The sequence below is a fragment of the Myotis daubentonii genome, chromosome 3 (genome assembly GCF_963259705.1).
Source record: "Myotis daubentonii chromosome 3, mMyoDau2.1, whole genome shotgun sequence".
NCBI lineage: Eukaryota > Metazoa > Chordata > Mammalia > Chiroptera > Vespertilionidae > Myotis > Myotis daubentonii.
The window spans coordinates 19005824-19033248 of record NC_081842.1 but is presented as its reverse complement, the minus strand read 5'-3'; the positions used below and the strand labels follow the sequence as shown (position 1 = coordinate 19033248).

Here is a 27425-nt window from a genome sequence, read left to right as displayed (position 1 = left end):
TGCAACCTCCTGATCTGCCCTGCTCTGTGCATGACAGGGGGTGGTGCCCCAACTCCCCAATGGGCCCTGCTCTGAGCCTGACCAGGGGCTGCACCTAGGGATTGGGCCTGCCCTCTGCCACCCGGGAGCAGCCTTAAGCCAGCAGGTCGTTATCTCCCAAGGGGTCCCAGACTGGGAGAGGGCACAGGCCGGGCTGAGGGGCCCCCCCTTCGCCCCCGAGTGCACAAATTTTTGTGCACCGGGCCTCTAGTATATATATATAAAAGTCTAAGCGACTGGACAACTGGATGACCAGCAGTAGCTATGATGTGCACTGACCACAAGGGGGCAGATGCTCAACACAGGAGCTGCCCCTTGGTGGTCAGTGCACTCCCACAGCTAGATTGCCACTCAGCTGACAGCCATTTACTATGGATAAGTCCTGGTGGCCCCAGCCTCCACCCCCACAGCAGGGGCAGCAGCAGGCAAGTGGGAATTGCCACCCTCCTCCTCCTCCATTTTCCTTCCAACCCTCAGCCACTGTCCTTTCTGCTTCAGTGGGTAGTGCTGGAATTCCCTTCCCCTGCGCGGTGTGTTCTTGATGCCTACAGCGGGGCCTGTGTGGCTGGAGGTCTCCAGGAGCAGGCGCCAGTTGCTGGGCTCAGGGCTGGCGAGCACTGCTGCTGTGGTGAGAGCTTCTCCAGCCTCTGCAGCAGCGCTATAGAGCGGTGGTGGCAGGCACAGCAGGGGAGCGGGGTGGTGCCCAGCCCAGGCTCCAGCTCTTCCCTCGCCTCCTGCCACTTTGCACACTACTACATCCCCCGAGGGGTCCTGGATTGCTAGAGGACTGAGGCCAGGCTGATGGAACGCACTGGTGCACTGATCTGTGCACTGGGCCTCTAGTATATATGCAAGTATGATCCTCACATCATTAATTATTGTAGAAAAAATTTGAACCTACATAACCAACAATTGTAGAGTGGCTACCCAATTACACAAGCATTGAAATAAGTGGAGAAAAAGCTGTAACGCAGAGATTGTTGTGAGATATGCAGGTGTGTGATCACAAAGATTCTGACAGTATGTTATTTCTGGGTTTGCAAAACTGCTGAGCCAGGATGCATGGACCAACTTCCCTAGAGAAAGGCCATGTTTATTTCACACTCTTAAAATCTGTGCTCTGGGAAGGAGTATGCAAACAATCATTCCTGTGCTGGGCTGCATATCTGGCGCTTTGGCCAGACGGGTCATGCTGTGCTGTCTGTGCCTAAAACACATAGATAGGAAGGTCCTGACATCAGGCCAGGCCTTGAGATATGGTCTCCTGGTCCCTTCCCAGCACGCAGGCCTTCTTTCTCTGAAGGCCCGGAAGTCTCATTCTAAATTTGGGAGACAAAGGACTGGAAAAAGTATAAATAAAGAGAGTTTCCTCCATACTGGGGGCCCAGAATTTGAAAGACACATTTTTCTCTGGGCCTCCATAGAATTTAATAATAAAATGTAACTCCTGTAGTCGGCACTGCAGTTCAGCCTCTGCTTCGGCAGGGTGCTGTAACTGTAGTCGCTGGCCAGCTCAATAAATCCTCGCTTGCTGTTTAAGACCTAATTAGAATCAGTGGTCTTATTCTCATGAATGTCACTCCACAACAATTCCTGCTTTTCCTAATAGTTAATTTAAACACTGATTGTAAAATTTTCCCTAACAATGAATTTACATTGTAACAGTGTTCATTATTTTCCTCCGAATTGTGTACATCCAATCCATCTAGAAGGAAATCCAAAAAGAGCATTACTGAGTTCTTATCACAAAATCTTCATAAAGGGGAGAGTTCAAGAAATAAAGGATTGAATAATATTGATACACAGTTGGTGTCTAGTAAGTATTTATTCAAAATTATTTGAAGAGAGGGTTTGCATCAACAAAGTTTTGAGTAGCTTCAGAACCGGTATGGAAAATTATTGTTCAGCAAATGTTCACTCATTGTTCAATGCCCCCATCTCTTTGGAAGGAATATTGTCTCTATCCTATTGATGATGGGTTTGGCTGTGTGACTTGTTTTGGCCAATTGGATGTTGGTGAAATAAAACTAGCAGAGGTTTGAAATATACTTGTGAGTTTAGATATAGTCTTTTGCCTTTGCCATGAAAATAACATGCTTAGGTAGCCAGACAGTTTTAACAGGAAACACAGCCAACTCAGTCTAGATCAATGAAACTGCATCAATTTGCGGGTGTGTGAACAAAAATAAATGCTTGTTACTGTACACAATTGAGTTTGGGGGTTACTTCTTATGTAGCATATAACAACAGTAGCTAACTGATACAGACTTGGGGACAAGACAGTATATTAAAAACTATTGTAAAAAATTTTAATATTGGTCAAAGTTGAATGCAAGAAATGGTTGAATGTTACTCTGGGAAAAAAATGTAAGAGTAAAAGCTAAATGTATTTAGAGGGTAAGCTCATGAGAGAAGGAAAAGGGAAGAAACAAAAAGATTATTCAATAGTTGAGAGGCTTAAAAGCATGTAACAAAACCCTCCAAAAATGGGAAATGAAAGGTAACACATAAAATCTATATTTCTACCAGGTCATTTAATTTGTACTGCCCTCTGTTTAATCATCTGCAAAAGAAAGGGACAGGAGTTGATAAGCTCTTTCAGAATTAAAACATAATAAGCCTTTGAGATCATTTTAAATCTATTTAGTAAAATAAGCTTAGAAAAATATGCAGAAATAGATGCATTAAATGTTTTAAAGGAAATCAAATTTCCATTACCTTTGGTAACCCTGAATTTTACAGTCATTTCATATTCAAGTTACAAAAAGGAACCTTCAATATTACTCAACAACAAATCAATGCAATAAATAAATAAAATTCTATCCTAAAGGAAAAACTGATTTGAACAGATTAAGATTATTTTTGGTTAGATATATTAGGTAAAATTCCACCCATTTCCTTTTAGCTCACTTCCCTCCTAAATGTCAAGTAATATTTAAAAATATCTTTTATATGTTATTGTTCCCCATATCAAAGAAACACTTTATCCTCCAATAGTCCCATAAGTGAAACTATATCCTTTAAAACATTTTCATTTAAAAGAATTGCAAATGCAGCTGAGAAAATAGACATTTCTGTTGGGTTTTGTTCAAATAATCACTCAGTGACAAATTTTGGTCAATTTTGTATTGTTACACAACTAAGGGTTTAGAAGTGCTAGAGATTCTAACAGATTCTGGAAGGTCACCTAGTTGAGAATACTGAAACCACCCAATCTGTTTGAAGAGTATTATAAACATAAGCTAGAGAATGTATGATACAACATTAATCATACGGATCATAGCAAATATGCCAAAAGTGCCTTGCATTTTCAGAGGAGTTTGCTTTCAAGTGGCCACATGATGAATTGATAGGGCGTTTGTCCTGTGTGATTATCTTCTGTGAAAAATTCAAAGGAAAAGTGCAAAGCCTTAGTAAGAAAAGGTCTATGAACCAATAATTGGATTTTACAAGAACACTGATGATTTACATAAAAGTTTATTACATTCCACCCAGTTAAAAACTTACTTGTCAGTGGCAAATAATTTCAAGAACTTAAATATTACCCAAATCTCAAGCTAAAATTCTCATTTGGCATTTAAGTATGTTTTTCACATTCTTCTAATTAACAGAAAGTATTAAAAAGTAAATTGAACTCATCCAGTTATACTTTATCCATAACTTCACTCATATGGATAGTCATTCAATACTTCTGTTTTGCTGACTTTATGCATAAAAACCATGACAATCAAGTTTTATTTTTTACTTCTTAAAACCTTTAGTTAACCCAGTTTCTCCTTTATATTTAAAGAAATTTTGTCAGTTACAAACTGTATGGTGATTTCTGTATTTCACAATTAATTTGCTGTTTTGCAATGAAGAATCAGAAATAACTTTTAATCATAAATTAGAAAAAAACACATTTACCAGAGTTTCATCAGAATCACTTGGTATTTTATTTTATTTATATCTTTAAAAAATATGTTTTTATTGATTTCAGAGAGAGGAAGGGAGAGGAAGAGAGAGAGACATAGAAACATCAGTGATGAGAGAGACTTATTGATCAGCTGCCTCCTGCACGCCCCTGCACTGGGGATCAAGCCCAAGTCCACAGCCTGGGCATGTGCTCCAACAAGAATCCAACCCATAACCTCCTGGTTCATAGGTTAGCAGTCAACCACTGAGCCACAATGGCCAGGCTCACTTGGTATTTTAAAGGGTAAAATGATGGCTTTGATATGAGCAATAAACATGTATGCATTCAAATAATAGAAATTATGGTTGTAAAATAAGATTTAGGAAGGGGAAAAAAAACACACGTAGGCAAACAACTTCATTTCACTAAAAATCCTTCATTCAACAATTACCTTTTATAATGGGTACACACTAGAGTTGTGAACCATTATATAGAAAACTAAATAAAGAGCACATGAAATATGCTGAATTCTCAAATCTTAGGGACATGAAATTGTAGCTACAATGTGGGACCCATAGGAATCTGAAATGTATTGGCAATGTCCAGAACATTCTTTAAAAACAACAACAATTAAAAAAAATTTTTATTTGTTTACTCTCAATTCTTCAGAGGATATTCTACTTCATAAAGAAATATCTCAAAGTAAGTATAGGAAAAGAAAAGCAATGAAAGAAACTGTCCTCAAATGTTATATTGATTACTTAGAGAATAACTATAACATAAGATTCAGCAAACCAGATGCCATCAGAGTACAAAACAATTCTACCTATGTTCAAAGGAGGAGAGATAGTAAGAGAAAGAAATATTCGTTGAATAAATCGCATTTATTTATAGTTTCCCACGTACCAGATGTTGTGCAAGGCTTTTAGCAGACCATAAAGATAAGGAAATATGATTTCTGCTCCTCAGGGCTCAAAATCCAGAAGAAAAGATAAGATATGACACACCCCCATACCAGTCTGTGAGTTGAAGAGTGGCAGGACTGTATCTTACTTGTCTTTGCATTTAAGTTACGAATGAATCTCACTAGATGCTGAATTCAGAATTGTAAGAAATCAGTGATTTGCACCCAGATACTTATACTAAAACAAAACTAAGCTTTCCACTCCCCGCCTCCCCCCCTACTTAATCTTTGCAACAACTCTCTGAGGTAGCAACAAGCAAATGATGAAACTGAAAGTTAGAGAAGTTAGGTAAATTGTCCAAAGTTGCACAGCTAATCTAAGGTAATGTGCATCCAGAATTCAACCTTTTCATCACTTTTTTTCATATTATTACTGAGTGATACAAGCTATGAAAAGATATAGCTAAATTGTCATAAAGGTCAAAGGAAGAATCACTCCAACGAGGAAAATCAGTAGAGGCGTCATAGATGGTTGGCCTGGGGACTGTAAGATGGAGATAATTCTTAGGGCTGGGAGTGGGATCCAGATCTGCATTCTCCTGTAGCTACCAGCAAATGTGGAAATTTCAATTTAATTTAATAGCGTATTTTGGCCATTGTAAAAAATGCTGCAATGAACATAGGGGGCAGATATCTTTTCAAAATAGAGGGTTTTGTTGTCTTTGGATAAATACCCAGAAGTGAAATTGCTTCTTTAGATGGTACATCTATTTTTGTTTTTTTTGAGGAATCTCCATACTGTTTTCCATAGTGGCTGCATCAATTTGAAGTTCCAACAGTTCACAAGGGTTCCCATTCTTCCACATCTTGCCAACACATATTATATACCCGAAACTAATAGAACTAATATAATAATGTATGCCAACTATATTTAAAATTAAATTAATCAGATAAAATTAAGAATTCAATTTCTCAGCTGCACTAGCCACATGGGTTCAATAACCATTTGTGGCTTCTGGCCACCATAATGGTCAGCACAGAATTGTAGAACATTTCCATTTGCACAGTTCTATCGGAGAGTACCATTCTCAACCAAAAGGACTCTAACCACTCTCAGCGAGAAAATAGCAAAGGCAGCAAAGAAGCAAAGTTTCGGAGAAAATTGGGGTGCTGAGCTTGGTGAGAACAGAAGGTCCATATCAGTATATAGGACATGACAAGTAAGTGTCAGGTATATTTTGGATGATCTTTAATGCCAGAAAGAAGAATTTAGGGGAATTTGTTTCTTAATGAGAAACATCGAGGATTTCTCATCAAGGAGGTGATATCATTAGATTTGTTCTTTAGAATAATTATTTGGGAAGTAACTCACAGAACTGATTGGAATAATGAGAGCTGATGGTTGGGAAACTGGTTATGAGACTATTGAGCTTGGAATGGAAGAACTGGAAAGGATGTGAGAAATTAGAGGTAGAACCTCCATGAGTTGACATTCTGAGGAGAAAGGGAAAATAATTTTGAGTAACTGGGTGATGGCAGGTTCAGAAATACAGAAGTCAGGAGATGGAGTGGGTTTGTTTGGAAAAAAAGAGAATAAGTTCAATTTTGAACACGTTGAATTCAAATTCTTATGAGACATGTATCTAGAAATGTCCATGAAACGCTAAGAAAGTTTTCTAAATACTTATTTTCACAGAAAATAAATGGTCAGCCTGTGAAGATAAGAGATAGTGAGATCCGGGGAGAACCAAGATGGTGGCATAGGTTAACGCCGGAGTTTGCTGCTTTGAACAACTACTTCAAAAGTGAAACTAAAACACGGAACGGACATCACCCAGAACCACAGGAACGCTGGCTGAGTGGAAGTCCTACAACTAGGAGGAAAGAGAAACGCACACGGACACTCAGAGGAGGCACAGTGGTGAAGTCAAATTCTGAGGTGCGGAGGGCGCGGTTGGCGTTTTCAATCGGGAGGGAGTCGCAGACTCTGAGCACCAGATACGGGCGAGTCCTTAGGGACCCAGACTCAAACGGGAGAATCGGGACTGTCTGGCTTCGGTCAGAGCGAGTGCAGCTTTCTCTCCGAGCTTTGCAGTGGGTGCTGGGACTCAGAGAGGCAGAGCCCCTGGGGACAGGACTGAGAGCCGCCATAACTGCTCTCTCCGGCCCACCCTGTTGATCCTGTGCGACCCGCCCCGCCCAAGCCCTGCACAGAGGCATTTGCCGGATAGCCTCAGGCAAAGGCTAGATTAGCACCTCCCTAGAGGACAGAAGTTCTCTCACTGCTGACACAGCTGATTCTCATAGCCACTTGGCCTGGAGGTCAAACCCTCCCTGGAATTAGCTACAACAATCAAGATTTAACTATAAGACTTCGAACAAAGACCACTAGGGGGTACACCAAGGAAGCATAACAAAATGCGGAGACAAAGAAACAGGACAAAATTGTCAATGGAAGAAATAGAGTTCAGAACCACACTTTTAAGGTCTCTCAAGAACTGTTTAGAAGCTGTCGATAAACTTAATGAGATCTACACGAAAACTAATAAGACCCTCGATCTTATATTGGGGAACCAACTAGAAATTAAGCATACACGGACTGAAATAACGAATATTATACAGACGCCCGACAGCAGACCAGAGGAGCGCAAGAATCAAGTCAATGATTTGAAATGCGAGGAAGCAAAAAACATCCAACCGGAAAAGCAAAATGAAAAAAGAATCCAAAAATGCGAGGATAGTGTAAGGAGCCTCTGGGACAGCTTCAAGCGTACCAACATCAGAATTATAGGGGTGCCAGAAGATGAGAGAGAGCAAGATATCGAAACCTATTTGAAGAAATAATGACAGAAAACTTCCCCCACCTGGTGAAAAAAATGGACTTACAGGTCCAAGAAGCACGGAGAACCCCAAACAAAAGGAATCCAAAGAGGACCACACCAAGACACATCATCATTAAAATGCCAAGAGCAAAAGATAAAGAGAGAATCTTAAAAACAGCAAGAGAAAGAAACTCAGTTACCTACAAGGGAATACCCATACGACTGTCAGCTGATTTCTCAACAGAAACTTTGCAGGCCAGAAGGGAGTGGCAAGAAATATTCAAAGTGATGAATACCAAGAACCTACAACCAAGATTACTTTATCCAGCAAAGCTATCATTCAGAATTGAAGGTCAGATAAAGAGCTTCACAGATAAGGAAAAGCTAAAGGAGTTCATCACCACCAAACCAGGATTATATGAAATGCTGAAAGGTATCCTTTAAGAAGAGGAAGAGGAAGAAAAAGGTAAAGATACACATTATGAACAACAAATATGCATCTATCAACAAGTGAATCTAAGAATCAAGTGAATTAATAATCTGATGAACAGAATGAACTGTTGATTATAAAAGAATCAGGGACATAGAAAGGGAATGGACTGACTATTCTTGGGGGGGAAAGGGGTGTGGGAGATGTGGGAAGAGACTGGACAAAAATCGTGCACCTATGGATGAGGACAGTGGGTGGGGAGTGAGGGCGGAGGGTGGGGCGGGAACTGGGAGGAGGGGAGTTATGGGGGGAAAAAAAAGAGGAACAAATGTAATAATCTGAACAATAAAGATTTAATTAAAAAAAAAAGAGAGATAGTGAGATCAAAGTAGTCATCACTGGTAGAAATAGAGCAAATTCAAGAGTTGCAGAAGCATTATAAAAGTTAAAGTTGAGAGTTGGGGCCAAGACTAAAACAGTCTAATTTATCTCTAAGGCTTTGGAAAATTGTGTGCTTTTTATTTTTTTAAAATATATTTTATTGATTTTTTTAAAGAAAAGAAGGGAGAGAGATAGAGAGTTAGAAACATCGATGAGAGAGATCGATCAGCCGCCTCCTGCACGCCCCACACTGGGGATGTGCACACAACCAGGGCACATGCCCTTGACCGGAATCGAACCTGGGATCCTTCGGTCAGCAGGTTGACGCTCTATCCACTGAGCCAAACTGGTTTAGCAAATTGTGTACTTTTTATAGACTTGTTGGTTTAACATCATTTTCCAAATAGGCTACTACTAGAAAAGTCCCTACAGCATCAGTTTCAGATTGCTTGCTGATGTTTTACATGTTGATGATAGTGGAGCAATACTTTTGGTTGTGTATATGAAGAGTTATCAGAAATTCATGTAAGATTCTCTTAAGTTCTACTATAGCCTTTCATACATTACCCGGTATACAAACTATTGGTATATTTTATTGAAGCAGATAGAGTGTATCAAGGGTTATAAACTATCAACCCTATTGTTTCCAATATCACAGAGAATCATGGGGATCCCTTCACCTTGGTATTAGTAGATTCCAGGATCCCTGGAGTGAATGTTTTTCACAGGAGTTTTTCTGGTCACCTTCTAGATTCCTTCAGTGTAATTGGTCCTGGAGGGAAAGAACCAGCAATGCTATTTAAAAGAGAGAAAGGAACCAAGATGGTAAGTTAGAGTTCTGTGTATTTGTATAGCTTAGTGAGTAGAGACAAGAGGAGGCAAAGATCTTTCTTACAGGAGATATTTCAGTCTTTGTCACAAGCTAAGACAATATACTTCTGACAACCAGGATTTCAGGGAACATAAGAATCTATAATAATAAAAGCATAATATGCTAATTAGACCGGACAGCTGAACGACCTTCCAGACATTCCGGACGTCCTTCCAGATGACCTTCTGGACGTCCTTCCAGATGACCTTCCGGACGAAACCGGGGCTGTGAGGGCTGAGGCAAGCCACTATGGCTGCGAGGGCCAAGCCCCTTGCACAAATTTCTTGCATTGGGCCTCTAGTCTAAAATAAAAAATTGGTACTAGCTCAGAATTCTGAGTTTTACATGGCACATTTCTGAACCTAAGGCAATTTTTCTACCAGGCCTCATCTTGTGCTATTGAACTCATAAATGCAGATTTTGTTCAGTGATTTTGTTGCTTTTAAAGGTTAAAGCCTTATAATTTACTCACTTTCCAAGTCCATAATTACTAAAAAGCCCTTGAAACTCCTTCAGTTAGAAAATTTTTAATGAGTTAATTCAAAATACTCCTATGAGATATCTTGAGTTCAGAGAGAAAGAAGCCAGGGGGTTAGGGGGAACATGAGAGGTTACCTTAATAACCTACAGTAGAGTCAGGGTTGAAATTCATACCCTCCAAATCTCAATGACAGTTTACATTACACAGAAAAAGCAGGGTTCACTTTATAGAAAATGGAAGACAATGAATAAGAAGACGATACCTTGATGGTATTGAGAAGCTAGTCATTAGCTATAACAATTAACTGCAATTGCCAATACTCACAAAAAGGTAAGATGTTTTACACAAGCAACTATTACTCAGTAAAAGATGATTCTCTCTAATGGTTATAGTTGTGGGACAACCAGGCCACCAATCAGCTAAAGATAAAGTGAAAGTGAGTATGTAACTGCAAGTCTAATGTTGACAGTATCTATCTAATCCCAAACACCCAAAGGAAAAGTGAATGTGTTTTACTTTCACCCCAATATTTTGTCTGCCCAATGTTAAATATACAAGTGTCTGTAAGGGTTATTTTTAATTTAAACGAGAGAGAAACCTTTAATGTTTGATCTGATGATGGATTTTTCACTTCTTTCCTTAATTGTAGCAACACAGTTAACTGAAGACTGGAAAATAGAACTTACAGAATTGCTGTAAAAATTGATCTGTATTTTTCCATTAGCACGACATGCAATTGAAAGTTTGATTTCTTGACTATAAACTCTTCATTATATTAATCATAGATAACAGTGAATATGTCATAAAAGCAAAGGTAAACAATTACAGTTAACAAGTTAGATTTAGTTCAGGGTTGAATGCTCCTGTGCAATGCTTATGTTGGAAATTATAAGGAATATGTTCTGACCTTTTTCTGGAAAAATTCAGCAACAATTTTTAGATTTTTATAATGTATTTTGCCAGCTTTAAATAAGTGGATGAATTTTGCATCAACTGACACGTCTTGAAATGCTTGTACAGTATTTTGTCTAATTTTTTGAAAAGTAATCAGATGAATCAACTTTGAGTTCCTCCAATTTATGATTTCAGCTGTGTTTCCAAATTAAAATTAATTAGGAATGGGCTAATTTGTGTGTTGTAAAATCAGATTTAACTACCTATATGCCTGCTACTTTAATAGTCTTGATTTTTTATAAGGCTCTTGTATAATGGTTAAGAGGGCTTTCTCTGGAAGAAAACTGCTCTTCTAATTACTAACAGTGAATCTTGGTCAAGTTACTTAATTATGTCTCTGTTTTTCCACCTATAAAATGAGTATAGTAAAAATACTTAACTCATAGGGATGTTGTAGCATGTAATTCATAGGATGTTAGTTAATATATCTTAAAGCCCTTAGAATAGTCCTATCACATAGTAAGAGCTATAAAACCTGACCTTATGTTACCATAGTTTGTTATCTTACATAACTAGAGTCCAATACACGGGCAATAAATGCAAGAGAAAATATTGCAACAGGTTAAACTTTGATAGTGATAAAATAAAAATCCTAGGGGATATATCTTTTTTTTTTTAAGTGTTAAGATTTCAATAAAGTTTCCCTCTTTTAAAAGAATCATAATATTAATCATTAAATAACTTAAGACTAACACCTACTTCTCTTAACTACTTACTGATATATACTAAAAATTTTATTTTTTATATTTAAAATTTATCAAGACTAAGTTAAGTTGACTTACTTGGGAGTTTCTATGATATGATAAAGCCAGTCACATGAAGAATATTTATGTTTTTACATTCTCACTGTAAGTAAAGCAGTGTATAATATCCAAACTGCTAAGTAACTGTGATAATTGGGAAAATATACCCTGGGTAATTAATATCCACAGAAAACTCTAAAAGCTTATTTAGAGTTTCCAAGTTTTTAATTTATTTTTGGTTGGAACTGCAAACTAAAACAAAGATTTAGCTACTTCTCTGTTTTGTAATTTTCTAACATTTTCTTTATTAGTGTAAACATGGAAATGACCAGAATCAGGAAATAAAGCTATTTAAGGTTTTAATGTGTGTTATGATGAAACAATCTCTGGAATAGGTTCAAGTTGGTTTCTGGAAACACATTTTGGGCTGACACAGACCTTAGGCGAGTATTGGCTATACCAGTTAATAGCTATTTCATTTTGTATAAGGTACTTAATCATAGTAAACCTCAATTTTCTCCTATGTCAAAGAAAGGTAATAATACATACTTTTTATGATATTTGAAATTTCAATTATCCTGTATAATAAAAGCCTGGGTGGCGGCACACCCTTGTGCGACGCCCTCAGGCGACATTGTCACAAGATGGCCGCCACAAGATGGCTGTGCACAAAGTGGAGGCGGGGCCCAGTGGCTCTGCATGGCACAGAGGAGGCGGGCCCCGCGGAAGAGGTGGGTTGCAGCAGGGGAGGGCAGTTGGGGGTGATCAGGCCAGCAGGGGAGCAGTTAGGCATCAATCAGGCTGGCAGGGGAGCAGATAGGAGGCAATTAGGCTGCAGGCAGAAGTGGTTAGGGGCAATCAGGCAGGCAGGCAGGCGAGCGGTTAGGAGCCAGCAGTCCCCGATTGTGAGAGGGATGGCAGTCGGACGTCCCCTGAGGGGTCCCAGATTGGAGAGGGTGCAGGCTGGGTTGAGGGACATCCTCTCCTCCCCCCTGTCCCGTGCATGAAGTTTGTGCCCCAGGCCTCTAGTATAATATATAAAAATGCATTATATGTTCCCTGGCATAAATAGTTTAATGAATGTGGTCTGCTATAGTGATGATGATGATGATGATGATGATGATGATGGCTATTAGCTTTGCTTTATTAATGCTTTGGTCTTTTACCACTGATAGGTTTACCTATTCTAACCCATTCTAATGTGGTTTTTTTCCTACTTCTATAAGTCTCCTTTGTCCTTAAGAATCTTTGTATTCCTTTTAAATAAATATTCCTCAAGGATTACCTCATTTCTATCCCATTTCTCATAATGCAATCTTTCCTAAGATATCTAAAATTCTTTATATCTTTAGATATTTTTTTCTGACTAATGGTTGAACACCCTATCTCTGGCTCTGAATTATCTCCTAAAATCCTATTCTGATTGGCAAACTTCACTGAGATGTCCCACCACCACTACAACCAATAATGTACTGATAAATTGGCTCTCACAAAAAGTAATTTGTATAACTTGCCAGTTTTCTTTAGTGTAAATACTCTCATGATGTCCTATTTCAAGCTACCATCTTAACATGACTGAATGCAGAGTTCGCAAAGATGTGCATACTGGTCCAACACAGCACTGAACTGCCTACAACTTGTAATGCCCCAAACCAAATTCATCATCTTCACGCCAACCCTTCACCAGTTTATCAAAGCTGGAAACATCAGAGTCAGCCTTCATGGAATCTGAGATATTTGTCAATTGTCCTTGCCATACCCCTGCATCTTAGCTGTGCTCCTGCCTCAGCCTGGACTGTCCCTCCCCATACTCATCATGGATGTTCTTCTTCAAGCCTGAGCTCAAATGATGAATCCTTTGATAAGCCTTCCTCACTTGACTCTCCAATGAGAAGTGATCACTACTTCCTCTGTATTCAAACTGTATATCTTTTTCCTTAAATAGAAATACCTAGAGTTGGCTCATGAAAAGCAAACCCAGATTTCTCTTGTGAGTAATGGAAAAGTGTGGGAATATGGGTTTGAACTTCTGAGGTCTGGCCTGCAGCCATTCACCTTCCGCTCAGAAGAGTTTACTAGTAGAATGGGTGATAGCCAGCAGGATGGGGACCTCAAAAGGGAACCTCTCCCCTCATGTTTTTATCTGAAGGTGAATCTTTTACTTTCCCTGTCAACACAGTTGAATGACGACTGAAACTTTACAGTGAAGAATTCAAACAGACTCAAGAGAAGCAGGAAAGAAAGAAAGTGCCCCGTGTGTAATCAGACAATGTGACTCATGCCAGCCTGAAGGTTTATTCATAAAGCTTATCTTTCAAACAGCTTTTATTTTTTTGTTATGCTAACTATTTCTTCACCAAATATAATTTAAACTCCTATCTGCTAGAGTAGCATTTTACTCATTTCTAAATTGCCCTTACTGACTAGCAATGTACTATGTACATAATTCAATAATTTGTGGGCATAATTTATAAATGCATGATATGAGAATTTATATTTCAAAGTATAGCTTTAGCATATTGTGACAGGTCACAAAATATAAAAAGCCATAATATGCCATCATCTTGAGGATCCCTCCCATATCCAAACTTTTGTGATTGATTGACCTTATAAGTCATTTAATAAATAATAAATTTATTTTTGTTTCTATTTTTCTTATGGAAAAATAATAAAAGTACACCATCCAAAAACACACCATAATTTATTAGTGGGAAATATCTTAACTTTTCGCCTTTCTTTGTCAATCAGAAAGAATGAGAGCTGTGACTTGGTTATCCCATTCTAAAATATCAGGCAATTACTTCTAAAGAGTCTGATCTCAGAACGACTTTACGATTGTAGAAGTTTTTGTCCTTTGAACCTTATTTGAAAACATCTTAAAACTTTAATAATTTTTCTTAACTTCAGAGCCTTGAACTTCTGGAACAAAAGAGGAAGATAAGTTGTGGCAAGGACTGAACCTGAACCTAGAAGATAAACTGGCCAGACACGAATGGATGTGCTTGGTTTAGCTCTGTTGAGACTTGCTACTCATTGCGTAAGCATTCCCGTTCTGTCCTTCAGACCCACCTATTTCCCTGTAGTAGAAATCAGTGAATCATGTTGAATCTTGAGTAGGTCGCTGTGATCTTTACCTTTCTAAGGTCTATCTTTTGCTTTTGCCTCTGATCACCGTTTCCTTGCCCCTTACCTGTCTGTCTCACATCAGTATCTAACAGACATCTGGATAGGAAAATAGGTTTAGAAGGAAATTTGGGATTAAGAGGTATTTTGGAGATAATTAGGCTAGAATTCAGGATATGTGGTTTGGTTCTAGGTCTTATTGGTTTAAAGTAGCTGTTTAATTTTGAATGAGTCCCATTATGTTTCTGGATATAATTTATACAACTTTTAAATTGGAATAAATATTACTCATGAGTTTTTACTCTTCTCGTACATCATGATTTTATATAGGTTGCTTTTTGTAAATAGATTCTGCTGATATCTACAATACACTAATAAGCACAGAATTAGATATGATAGTACAATATTATGGCATTACAATACCAAGAAATTAACAGGATCAAAGCAGTTCAGGGGAAGAAAAGAAAATAGGTTAGAAGAGAAAGACCTAGAAAATGGGGGGAGGGTAGGCTTACTCACCAGACTTGTCATGTAAAATGTATTTTGCACAAAGGAAATGGTTTAAAGGGGTGGGATGTGCTGACAACTTATTGTGTTGCTTGTTATAGACATTAGTTTCTATTTTACACTGAGAATGTCTGCTTCAGTGTTTTACATCATTAAATTTACATTATTATCGGTACCTTTTGCTTCACCTTTTATTTATAATTGTTTTCTTTATGATTGAAGACATACAGTAAAGACAAAGAATAAAATAACAATTATACTTACTACCCAGAATCATTCTGGTATACTTTCAATTTTCCAGTGTTTATTATTTTATCTGTACATGATATGTCTGTTAGTTTGGGTTTTTCCAAAATAAGATTCCAAGACAACGATTTGAGTGCAAATAGTTTGGGATGAGCAGGGAACATCAGCAGAGTGGTGGTATGATGAGGGCATGGAAAGCAACTAAGAAAAAATACATTATTTAATTTAATTCTCTAGTGGGTAACTGGAACTAATCCCTTAGAAAAAACTCTGGGAAATGGTACAAAACACAGGTTTCAATGACCCCATCTGACTGGTGACTGGTGTAGGAATGCTGGGGGTGGATGTTAAACTCTCAGTACTTGTGGCTCACTGGCAACCGTCTTCCACAGTTGAGGGGGCTAACACTTGGGCACAGAAATGTGGTTACTGGCAGAAGGGAGTCAGAGCACACAGAAGGACGGGAGGGATATGGTTGGAGCACTGACAGAGTCTGTGTCAATATAGCACCTAATGTTTTTAGGTAAATGAATCTATTTTTAATAAATACGAAACATATTTACCATAAACAATTTAAATAAGTTAGAAAAGTGAAAATGGCCTAAATATTTAAAAATCACTCCAAATTTGACCATTTGGGAGTAAACATTGTTACTTTTAGATGAACATCATTCTCATTGTGTGTGTGTGTATGTGCGCACATGTGTGCACGTGTGTGTGTGTGTGTGTGTGTGTGTGTGTGTGTGTGTAGAGAGAGACACAGAGAGAGACACACACAGAGAGAGATCCAGTGAATTCTTCATTTCAGGAAAAATTCCTTCTATCTTTGGATACATATGCTTTATGTGGTCAGATTCCTCATATCAGGAGTGTTGTGTATTCTTATGTTGAATTTTCTTTGTCCTCCATATCTATCAGCTTTTCTGTGATTGCCTCCTGCACATGCCCTGACCAAGGCCAGGCCCTGGGAGGAGCCTGCAACAGAGGTCAGTGCCTTTGACCTTAATGGAACCTGGACCCTTCAGTTCCCAAAACTGGCTAGGGCTTTCATATGCATTGCATAAGCTATCTCAAGCATTTCTTTCAGGTCAGTATTTTGATTTTCAGTGAGATCTGTTTTTATTTTACCTTCCTTAATTTACTTATTTCCGTGATTATGTTTATAGCCTTCTTTTGTTTTCCTCAATCTAAAATCTCCCCCTTTTCCTCAGTTTCTTATTGTTAATCATCTTCTATGAGCGCTTGAATTCATGTTCCCATTAAGGTGAGACCATTGTGATGAATTTTCTTGTGCTTTGAAGTTTGTTTGCTTTAACGTTGGGCTTTTTATCTTTCCTTGGAAAATTACATTTCTTGCTTGCTTGTTTTTTTCTCTTCTTTATATATTTTGTTTTGACTTGTTATAATATTTTTACACATTCCTCATGGCATTGCCTCTCCCATTGTTCATAACTGAGCAATCCTACTCAGATGTTTTTCTAATGTGAATACACTTGTGATTCTTCTTAGTATAGCTGAATCAAGTTTCTTTTGCCCTTTTACTATTTGCAAGATATTTTGTTTTCTATCCATTTTAAGAATGGCAAAGGTGAGAATTATCATATCAAGAATAAAAATGCTATTTTTATAATAATACTATGGTTTTGGTCTCTCTTCTGAAATATTGTTAAATATCTTATTGAAGGAGTCAAACCATCTCTTTTGGCGACTCATATTCATATGGTGGCTATACTAGGATTTTGTACTATTTCATCAATTCAATGTGTCTGCCTCACCTTTCTAGGTTAATAATAATTCAGCTTTTTGGCTTCAGGATAGGAGGAAAAGGCTAATCTGTCAGTTTACTGTCCTTTAAATGGGAAATTGCTTAGCTACTGACATATTCCAAGGTACATTTTCAGGTGAAAGAATACTCAAGAATTGACTGTAATCATTTACTTATAATGAAATTACAGATATATGGCGTCCATGATGGTGATAATAATTGGGTGAACCATTTAGTTTTTTTTTTTTAAATCTCTATGACAGGGCAAAAGCATTTGCTATGCTCTAGTTTTAAGGCTTTGTTTGCGTTTCTGGCATTCTGTTGTAGAATTGACCTTCAGTCAGTCAGTATCCAGCCCTATTGTTGAGTGCTACTAATAAATTACATAATTATAATTTTTAAAAAATCCTTACAATGCATAGAAAAAAATCTGAATTGTAGCAGAGGTTAAACTGCCTGGCTTTAGGATAATTTCTAGATAATTTATCTTATGATTCTAAATAGGTATATTGTGATGTAAACTATGTAGCGTAAAAACGCACGACAATTAACTGTGACCCCATGACTGTTATCAAATGAGATAAACATAATACTAAACTAAAGGCATCTGTATCAGTTAGAACCCACAGCAGATGGAAAAACTATTGAATCATATTTAATAGAAAAGACAAGGGAAGCAACAATGAGTCATAAAACACCCTTACGAAGGGTCTTAGTGGGATGGTCTCACCACCACTAAATTGGAAGGGGCAAGAAGAGGGAAGGTTTACAGATTAGGTGTCATGTGTCAGGGCTGCTCTTTGTATAGAGGAGCACATTCACAACTGAAACCTTGGCCTGGGAGGAAGAATATGGGGAGGAAGATAATCTGATCCTACTCCCCTTCCAACCTCCAATCTCTTATCAATGCTTCTCATTGGCCAAACTCACTGGGAGCCAGAGGGCAGGAGACCAGGTGTTAGAGAGACTAGAGGTCAACTTCCAGGGGCCCAGTAACGCAGGAAAGAGGGAATAATGGACCTGGAGGGGCAAATGGAGACCAACCAGCACAGCATCTTACCCTACTATTTCATCTTCAAAAGTTATTTAAAGAACAGGAATGAGTTCTTTAGCTATAACAATTAGGGGCATGATTTTCTGCATTTATATACCTTTACAAAAGTCAGTTGTGTGCAATTTGAAAAACAAAGTTGTTTTATGCATGTCTTACATAAATAGGCACTCACATGCAAAGTTGGTCCTACTGTTTTCATAGCTAATGCTTATCCAGTGCTACGTGCAAGGGACTTTTCCAAGAGCTTTACATGGATTTACTCACTTTCTAGTAGCAGATATTATTATCATCCGTTTTGCAGGTAAGTAGACTAAAGCTCAGAGAGGTTGCCTCAGGTTAATAATAAGAACTGGATTTCTAACTAAGCCAGTTCTAACTCAGGCATCTGTCTGCACTGCATTTCCCCTTGACTATTATCCTTATACTAAGTCTAGGCTGTTAGCACACAACCTTGCCAATTGCTTAATTTTGGAGTCTCATGAGTTTTTGTGTCATTTTTATTATAGTTGCATAATAATTACTTAGTTGGCAAACTAACTTAGTTCGTCTAAAAGAGATGACCCACTTCCCAAACTCTACACAATATCTGAGAATCATAATCCAGGATGCTCATGTTAAAAGGGAATTTAGCCTTTAATTTGTGACTGGTCCAGTCACATCCCCTGTCAAACCTCGTTATCTTCTTGTTGATTCACTTACCCGATCAGCTGTAACTCCTGTTCTATAAGCTTTAAAACCATCCTTCTGAAATACTGCATTACTCCTTAACTGTGGCACTATGAAGGTATTTTGTATCATGCACGATACTAACAGCAATTTGTGGCAACTTCTTCAAAGGGAAAGCAATCTAAGATTCTTCCTATGCAACAGAATTAAGAATATGCAGATTTTGTAAGAAAAACAATGACTTTAGAGCTTTTGAATCTAGGAATGAAAAGGTCAATTTGGGAAATGCCTGGATGACCTGCTACTCTCCTATACTGCTGGCAGTATTGGAATAAATGCTCTGGTACTAGTAAAAAAATTTTTTGGGGGGAAATGCCTTAACTAACTCAGAGTGCCATAACAAAACGCCATAGACAAAGTGGCTTAAACAACAGAAATTTATTTTCTCATAGTTCTGGAAAATGGAAGATCAAGATCAGGGTGTCATCATTGCTGGGCTCTGAGGAGAGCTCGCCTCCTGGCTTGCAGTGAAGCATAGTAATCCCTCCTTTGGAAAACTGCTGTTTGAACTACTCTGTTATTCTTAGACAGGCTCGTATTCTGTAGGCCATCTCTGTTATTTTTAGACTGTAAAATAACTTTGTTTTTTGCTTGAATAGAAAAGATAAAGCCATCTAACTGATACTGATATTGATGCCAGGTGTCTGTATAAATACTCAAGGTTACAGGTGTTTGTTAGATATGATATGTACTCAAGGTTACAAATTGTCTGTAAAAATAACTTACACAAGGACCTAAAAAAGATATAAAAACAGAATGCTTCCTTCTTTGGGGGTTCAGAATTTGAAAGAAGTAATCTGCTCTGAACCTACACGCAATAAAGATGACTCCTAACTAACTGGCTTATTAAGGCATCTTGTCCAGATCACTGATTTGCGATATAACAGCAATGGCTGCCTTCTCACTGTGTACTCCCATAGCCTTTCCTCAATGTGTTCCTGTAAGACAGGGATCCCTCTTTCTCTTCCTCTTCTCATCAGGCCAACAATCCTATCCCATGAGAACCTGACCCTTACGGTGCTTTGAAATTCAACATATGAATTTGCGGGGAACACTTTCAGTCGATAACAGGAAAATCTTTTTCCCCCTGATTAGATCAGTAAATTAAAATTATTCTGAACTTTATGCCCAGAATAATTTTCTCAAAGCAATTTAGAAATAATAACCCAAGAAAGTTTATTTTAAAAAGCAAACCAGCGATTATTGATACGTGAATTTCTAAATATGGGCCATTATATGGAGTTTTATTAGCATTTTGGCTTAATTCATGTTAAATTGATATCATATAATTTGTAAGGCAGATTACACTTGAAATTGCAAGGATAATCAGTGTTTCATTTAATTGTTGCCTCCTTCCCTAGGCAATGTAAATGCAGATGACTATGGTAATTGGGGCGGATGGGGGAGGCAAGGATTGATTATTTTGGATCCTTTCTGTTCAGTTGGTTTAGTGAATCCTGGAGGCTCTTAATTGGGAAAAGTGATATGTTTCTGTGCTTGTATCAAAAAGACTTAAGGTTCAGATGAATACAAAAAAATCCATAATTTCTACCACCCCTCAAATGAGAAATTTTATATTCTTACCTATGAGAGGCTTGTTGTTCTTGTACAATCTTTTTTTCACTCTAAGTTTCTTTAAGATATGGTTTTTAACCAGATTTATTAGGAACACTAATATTTGGGAGTGGTGGGGCACAGTAGTACAGTGATTGTAGGGGTGTAATTGCTCTGAGCATTGTGAAGAATGGAATGATTTATGAGCAAGGACAGTTGAGATATTCTTCCACGAGGCAACTTATGCCTTTCACTTAACAGCTTGTATGGCTTTATGTAACCTTTTAGACTTTGGTTTACTTATTTGTAATTATAAACCTGGGCAGGAAAATTAGCCAATTAGCCAAGGTTGATATATATATAATATCTGTCTCTGATATCTTTAATGACTAAAAATGACTTTTTTTAAACCAGGAGACTACATCTATTGTTCTGCTGTTATCTCAAAAAAACTCTACATGCTTTGAACTTCAATACTGTAATACAAAAATCAATCAACTTTTTAAAAAATTCAATACCAACACATTTTCCCCTTCTTTAAAATAGAAAAAAAATGCCGCATGACTGTATGAATCCTAATGAAACCGCAGTGACAGTTTGTACTGTTTTTGTTCATCAGGTGATCAGATAAAATGCTTTACAATGCCTCTTGGATTACCTAATTACACAAAATGATACCTGTAGTGACAATGTATACTATCAATATTGAAGGATTACCAGTTGATTATAAAAGCAAATTCAAAAGCACAATTTTTTAAAACTATCAAAAACTTATAGAAAGTTGAAAGTGATAGCACAAGAACCTTTTTATTGTCCAGAACTATCCTATATAATAAAACCCTAATATGCTAAGTGTCTGGTCATCCATTCAACCAATCAAAACGGAATATGCTAATGATATGCTAAGGCCACTCAACTGCTCACTATGGTGTGCACTGACCACCAGGGGGCAGATGTTTGGACCAGTAGGTTAGCTCTCCTTCATGTCTAGCAGCCCTCCTACCCAGGGGCCCTCTCAACCCACTGAGGCTCTGGCACTCTGATCTGGGCCTGTGCCACTCCCACAAGTGGCACAGATGCCTACCTCACTCTGTTCCACTTAATGGCTTTAAGACTAAATTGTTTAAGGAGGGGAGGGAGGGAGGGAAGGGAGAGGGAAGGGAAGAGAGGGAAAAAGAGACAAAATTACAATTTTGCAGTAAAGTATATACCTTTAAAATTCTGCAACTTAATTTTTTTTTCTCTTACAATTTCTCAATTTCATATAAGGAAACTATCAAGTCACTCTCAGGCAATTCATACTCTATTTGAGCATACTGGTCAGAAATTGCTTTGAAAATCCCTTTAAGTAAATCTTAATGCTTGCCTGTGGGAGCCTCCTGATCTTCAGCAGAGAACACCGAGGGAGGATCTAGTCATTGGGAGAAGACTAATGATGGATTTCTGAAAAGCTTTGTTCAGGAGCTTTACAAGTATGCAATTTAAAGTGTCTGCTCAGTAAAGAAAATAATAGAGCATGGAAGAAATGAAAGATCTTTTGGTGAGGGGGAAAGCTTTCCCTTTTAAGGTTGTAGAACTGTTATGATGAAACTGACTTGAGGCCTGTACACTTTCTGCTGTTCAAATATAAACTTTAACCCCAATCTGACCTCCGTGAGGTGTATGTAAACTGCTGAAAAAACCTGTCTGCACACTTTGAGAAAATGTCCAGACAAGAGGGAGCCAAATGGAGTGAACTCAGCTTTCTCAAGTCTCTTACTTCCCAGAATGATTCCTGGTGCTCTATGGCATTCAAAAACCTGTACTGCTGTTTGCTGGCTCTTCTCCTGCTCTCGCATATTAATTCTCCTGCTTGTAAACATTTTATAGGCTTCTGCTTTGTTTCATCAACCAGACTGTTAAAATTTTGATTATAAAAACAATACATTTAATAATTATTTCATTGTGTTTGGGGGGATATCATCCGAAATAGCTATGGGTATATAATTGTAAAATGCATGAATGAATGAATTGTAGAATCAACCAATCAATTAACTCAGGTATCTGGTATTAACCATACTTTAAAAACATTTTCCATCCTAAAAGCCACCAGGTTTAAATTTTTCAAGAGAGGAAAAATATCTATTGCTCTCATTGATAAGGTTGTCACTTGTTATGAATTCTGTAATTTAAAAAAAAACAATTTTCTCATATATGTTCCCAAGTTCATATAAGAAAATATCTTTAGTCATGACATTCTGAGGCAGTTCATCCATTTATTTGCACATACTAATCAGAAATTGCTAGAGCAGAAGATATAGTTCCCCTTATTTGTAAGTTAAGGAACAATTTAAAATTTAATACTGTATTTCTACCCTGGCCCAAAGAAAATACTTCAACATCATCAGATATTGAGTACCATTAATGGAAGAGCATTACAAATCCCTTGAGAAAAATATGTAGCTTCATCAATCTTAGGGTTGGTCTGTTATTCCAACTTGCCTTTGCTACACCAGTTATCCTTAATAAGTTAAACAAAATCTTAAGAATACTGTTACTGTGTATGTGACAAACAGAACATCTCTTCATAACACGAGTTAAAGTACACCCCTCAGTGTCAGCAAATGCCATTGGAGACAATGCTATATTTTTCCTCCTGAAGATTAACTCTTTACACACATTTTGAAGGGGCTAATAATAAACAGCAATATGGCATCTTTGGCTTAGATGCAACCCAAGGTAGGGATTTTATATAAAAATATTGAAAGTACAACACATATTTTGCCCTTTTCCCCCTAAATGTACTATTTTTCTATCAGTGACTACTAAAATAGTAATTGTACCAGATAATGACTTGACTTACTATATAATTCAGAAATGAAGCCCCCTCCAATTGCTTTCCTGCTTAAGTCCCTCTACTCATACTGTGGTCTACCAGGCCAGGCATGATGTGACTACTCTCCCTCTCTCTGAGCTCATCTCTTACCACTCACTCCTCTATTTCATCACATGTTCTAGCCCTACTGGTCTCTGCCTGCCCCTAGGACAGGCAAGCCAGTTTCTGCCTTTGTGCCTTTACTTTTTAAATATATATATATATATATATATATATATATATATATATATATATATATATATATATATATATATATTTTATTTCAGAGAGGAATGGCAAGGGAAAGAGAGATTGAAACATCAATGATGAGAGGAAACCATTGATCAACTGCCTCCTGTTCGCCTTCTACTGGGGATCCAGCTTGCAACCTGGGCATGTGCACTGACCTGGAATTGAACCATGACCTCCTGGTTCATAGGTCAATGCTCAACCACTGAGCCACACCGGTTGGGCTGTGCCTTTGCTTTTGCTTTCTGTTTGTATGTCTGGAAGCTCAAAGAACGGCCTGGTAGATATGAAGAAGGCGCACTCAGTCACCTGTTTTTTTGTATCAGCTCCTTCCATTTCAAATAAATATGTACTGTAAATAAACAGCAAGGGCTTTTCATGCAATATCATTTTTTAAAAGTCCCTCAAACTTCTTCCAACCTGTTGCTGCCCCTGTATAGAAAAAATGGAAGCTTTTCAACTTGTCTAAAAGCTCTCCGATTTCTCCACACAGCTAGCTCGGCTCAAATGCCACCCCTTCAGAGAGGAATAATGTCATATTCTTTTTCACCTTAGTCCCCTTTTCCTATGTTCTATTTTCTTCATAGCACTTGTAATTGTCAGAGATGAATTTATCTTCATTGCTGTGTACCCATCATTTGTATTTTCCTGGGAGACTGTAAACACAGTGAGAACAGGAATTGTTTCTGTTTTTCCCCATATCATATTCCCAACTCTTAGAGCAGTGCCTAATACACAGGTGTCTCTCAAACATCTATTTGTTGAGTGCATAAAAACTTCTTTGCTTGACAAAATTGGATACTTGGCCCAAATTCTGAACCAGATGACTCTAGCAATTATATTTACCAATCATATGACAATTTCAACTGCCCCTATAACCAGTATTTCTTCAGAATATTTAAATCTTGCTCTATTTACAACAGGACACCTTTAAATAAAAGCAAATGAATAGGCTGGAAAACACAAGACTGTATTTATTAGAACTCCACTTTTAGACCCAATTAATCAAAAATGGAAATCATCAAGTCTCCATCCTTTTCCCCACGCCTGCTGAATGGCTCTACCAGTTGCCTCATTCGTTGTTCAAGCTAGAAATTTAGAAGTCATCTGAGGTCTACACAGCTCCATCTCCTTCATCTTTTCCACATTCAAAGACTCATTGATTGTGCTTCCTAAACATATTTTCTGTCCATTTGCAATGGCGGCCACTCATGTTCTGATTTCATTATGTCTCAACTAGTATGCACTCAATATATTCTGTTGAATTTGGAATATTCCCTATTTTGGCTATACATTTTTTTCTTTAAATTGTAGTTTAAGTATCTCAATTTTTTGTGATATTTTAAAGGGTAATCATGCTAAAAAATCAAGGAATTGTTAAATAGTTCTAAAAAACAGTTAAAAAGAGAAAAAAGTTTAGGGTACTTTTCATGGCAAAGCAGACTAAATTTTAAGTAATATTGGAAGACAATAATAGCAATATGGAGCTAAATGCATTGTGGAAAATTCACATTGTTCAAGTGGTATAATTAGGCAATTTCATACATAGAGCTATTGCTTATATCTAATTAGGATCAACTAATTTGCTCCAAATTATGTATTTTTTTTTTTTATCAAAGAAAGCAATCTTGAGAGTTCTAGATATTTATGGTTTTAATTATTTTCATTACTTGCTCTTCTGGCAGATCAAAAGGGATATTTGAATATTTCTGATGTAAAGTAAATATATAGTAAATAGTGGACTAGTTGAAACACTTTTTTAAATTTACATGCAATGAGTTGAAAAACCCATTATTGTTATTTTAATTTTTTTTTGAAATGTACAATGAGGGTTATTTTTTTTTAATGCTGCACACCTAATACAGTGATCATTCTCTTATTATGGACAAAGACATCGATATAAGAGCACAAAAAGATTAATGTCATTTTCAGCAGTTGATTTAAAAACCAAGTTGTTGTGAAAAGAAACGCTACAGTCTACAAGTTAAGATTTGTTGTGCCATATAATGGAATTTGACAAGGCTGAAAAGATTTCAAGTCCTAATGAGTACTGTATGAATGCTAACAGAAATACCGTGGGGAACGGCAGCGCTTGCCAGAATTGGATTTGGAAGCAACAGGAGTAATACATCCTGGCAACCAGGGTCTGCTTGTTTAGAGTTTGAGGCTTGAACAACATTATAAATAAGACACTCAACAACATCACAGTTCAGAATCAATACATTTTATATTCAGCTTTTCAGAACAACTGGTTCTCTTGATCTGCCTCTGAGAACACAGTGTTCCTTAATACTTCCTTCTTGACCCTCTGCCCTCTGGCTTCCTTCCCTTTCTCTCTAATCACCTCCTTAGTGCTGTGTCTACCACTCTTGTCTCTTTCCAGTCTCCTCTTTGCTCATTTACTCCTGCTGATCACTGCTTCCTTCTGGGTTTCTTAGGCACATATTTCCTCCTTTCCTTCTTGCTACCGTGGCTATCTTGTTTCCTGAGTTCCTCAGCCAAATCCTTTTAATTTGACTCCATGCCTCTGAAATTTCCCTCTCCCTACAGCTAGCTCATCCATTGACATCCTCAGGAAGCCTCTGTCCAACTGTTTCTTACCTCAAACTCCAGCATTTACCATTTATTGAGCAATTACTAAGTGACAGGCAGTAGCACAAAGAGTTTCATATAGATGAGTTCATTTATATGTCACAAGAACCCAGTGAAGTAGTTATTATGAACCTTATATTTTGGATGAAAAAACTGAGTCTCAGAAAGGTTATTTTGTGCCCAATTTCTCATGATTGATAATTGTCTATGCTAGGATTTGAATTGAGTCTCATTCTTACATGCTATGGAATATTGACCCCCAATTTGTTAAGCATTCATATAACAAGACTTGCCCTGACCTTATTCTGTGATTTAATTTTCACCCCATTCATAAGACTTCAGTTTCTATCTTGTACTGTATATCTGGTGACTGGGTTCCTCTATTTCTGAGTTTCTGCACTGGAACCCAATTACTCTTATTCCTCTTTGCCTAGCCAAGAGAGAACAGGGGATTTGGGAAAGAAAAGGACATGTGATATCTAGCTTTTTTTATTTTCCTTTTTTCACATTCCCGGTGTTTGACGAGCAGAGTCCTATCCTATAATGGCATTACAAGGTCATGAACTAATACATGTTGGCTCATGACTCAACGGGTCAAGATGGGGAGAGGCTGGTGCTGGACTCCTAAAAGGAACCAGTTTCAGTTTCAGCACCAGTGTCACCGGAGCTTTGAGACAGAATATGTCACCATGGGTGTTGTTAAAACCCCTTCTCTTCCTCATCTTTTCAGTTTGTTTCTCACGAGCCAAATTTCTTCTCTAGTTTGAGGTCTTACTTTGGGCCTTTGCCATGCTACTGGCCAGCTCCCTCTCTCTGGTTTCTTCTTGATCTGTCACTCTGATTATATGGTTGACTTTGCCATTCCAGTTCCTTTTTTGGCTGTCTGTCCTCACAGGAACCATGAGTTCAAACCTATCCACCCTACAGGTGTTTTGCCTGCATTTGTGAACATCAATGTCGCAGAGCCTTCTGCTTGCCCTGTCCTCCCTACATCTTCCTCATCCATGGGCAACCCTTTCAACACTTAGCTTCAGGCTACCCTATACCATAAAGTCAATAGGGCCAAGTTTTTATAAGAATACAGGCCTCTATTCAGCAACCATTGAAATTTGTGTATTTTCTAGGGTCTTAACTTCCATCTTTTCATTTGCACAAATCTCCCTAGGGACTCATTTTTTTCTCATACATTTCTTATGACTTCCTCATCACTTCCAAAATCTCTCCAGCATTGAGTG

At 37.8% G+C, this 27425-nt stretch overlaps 1 long non-coding RNA gene across 1 annotated transcript; it reads right to left on the bottom strand.

Moving 5' to 3' along the window:
• Positions 1-3161: 3161 nt before the first annotated feature.
• Positions 3162-24907, bottom strand: LOC132229212 (uncharacterized). Its single transcript, XR_009451655.1, has 3 exons — positions 23757-24907; positions 9152-9243; positions 3162-3417 (listed from the first exon to the last, which is right to left on the bottom strand). It is a non-coding gene; the product is annotated as an uncharacterized LOC132229212 (long non-coding RNA).
• Positions 24908-27425: the final 2518 nt, after the last annotated feature.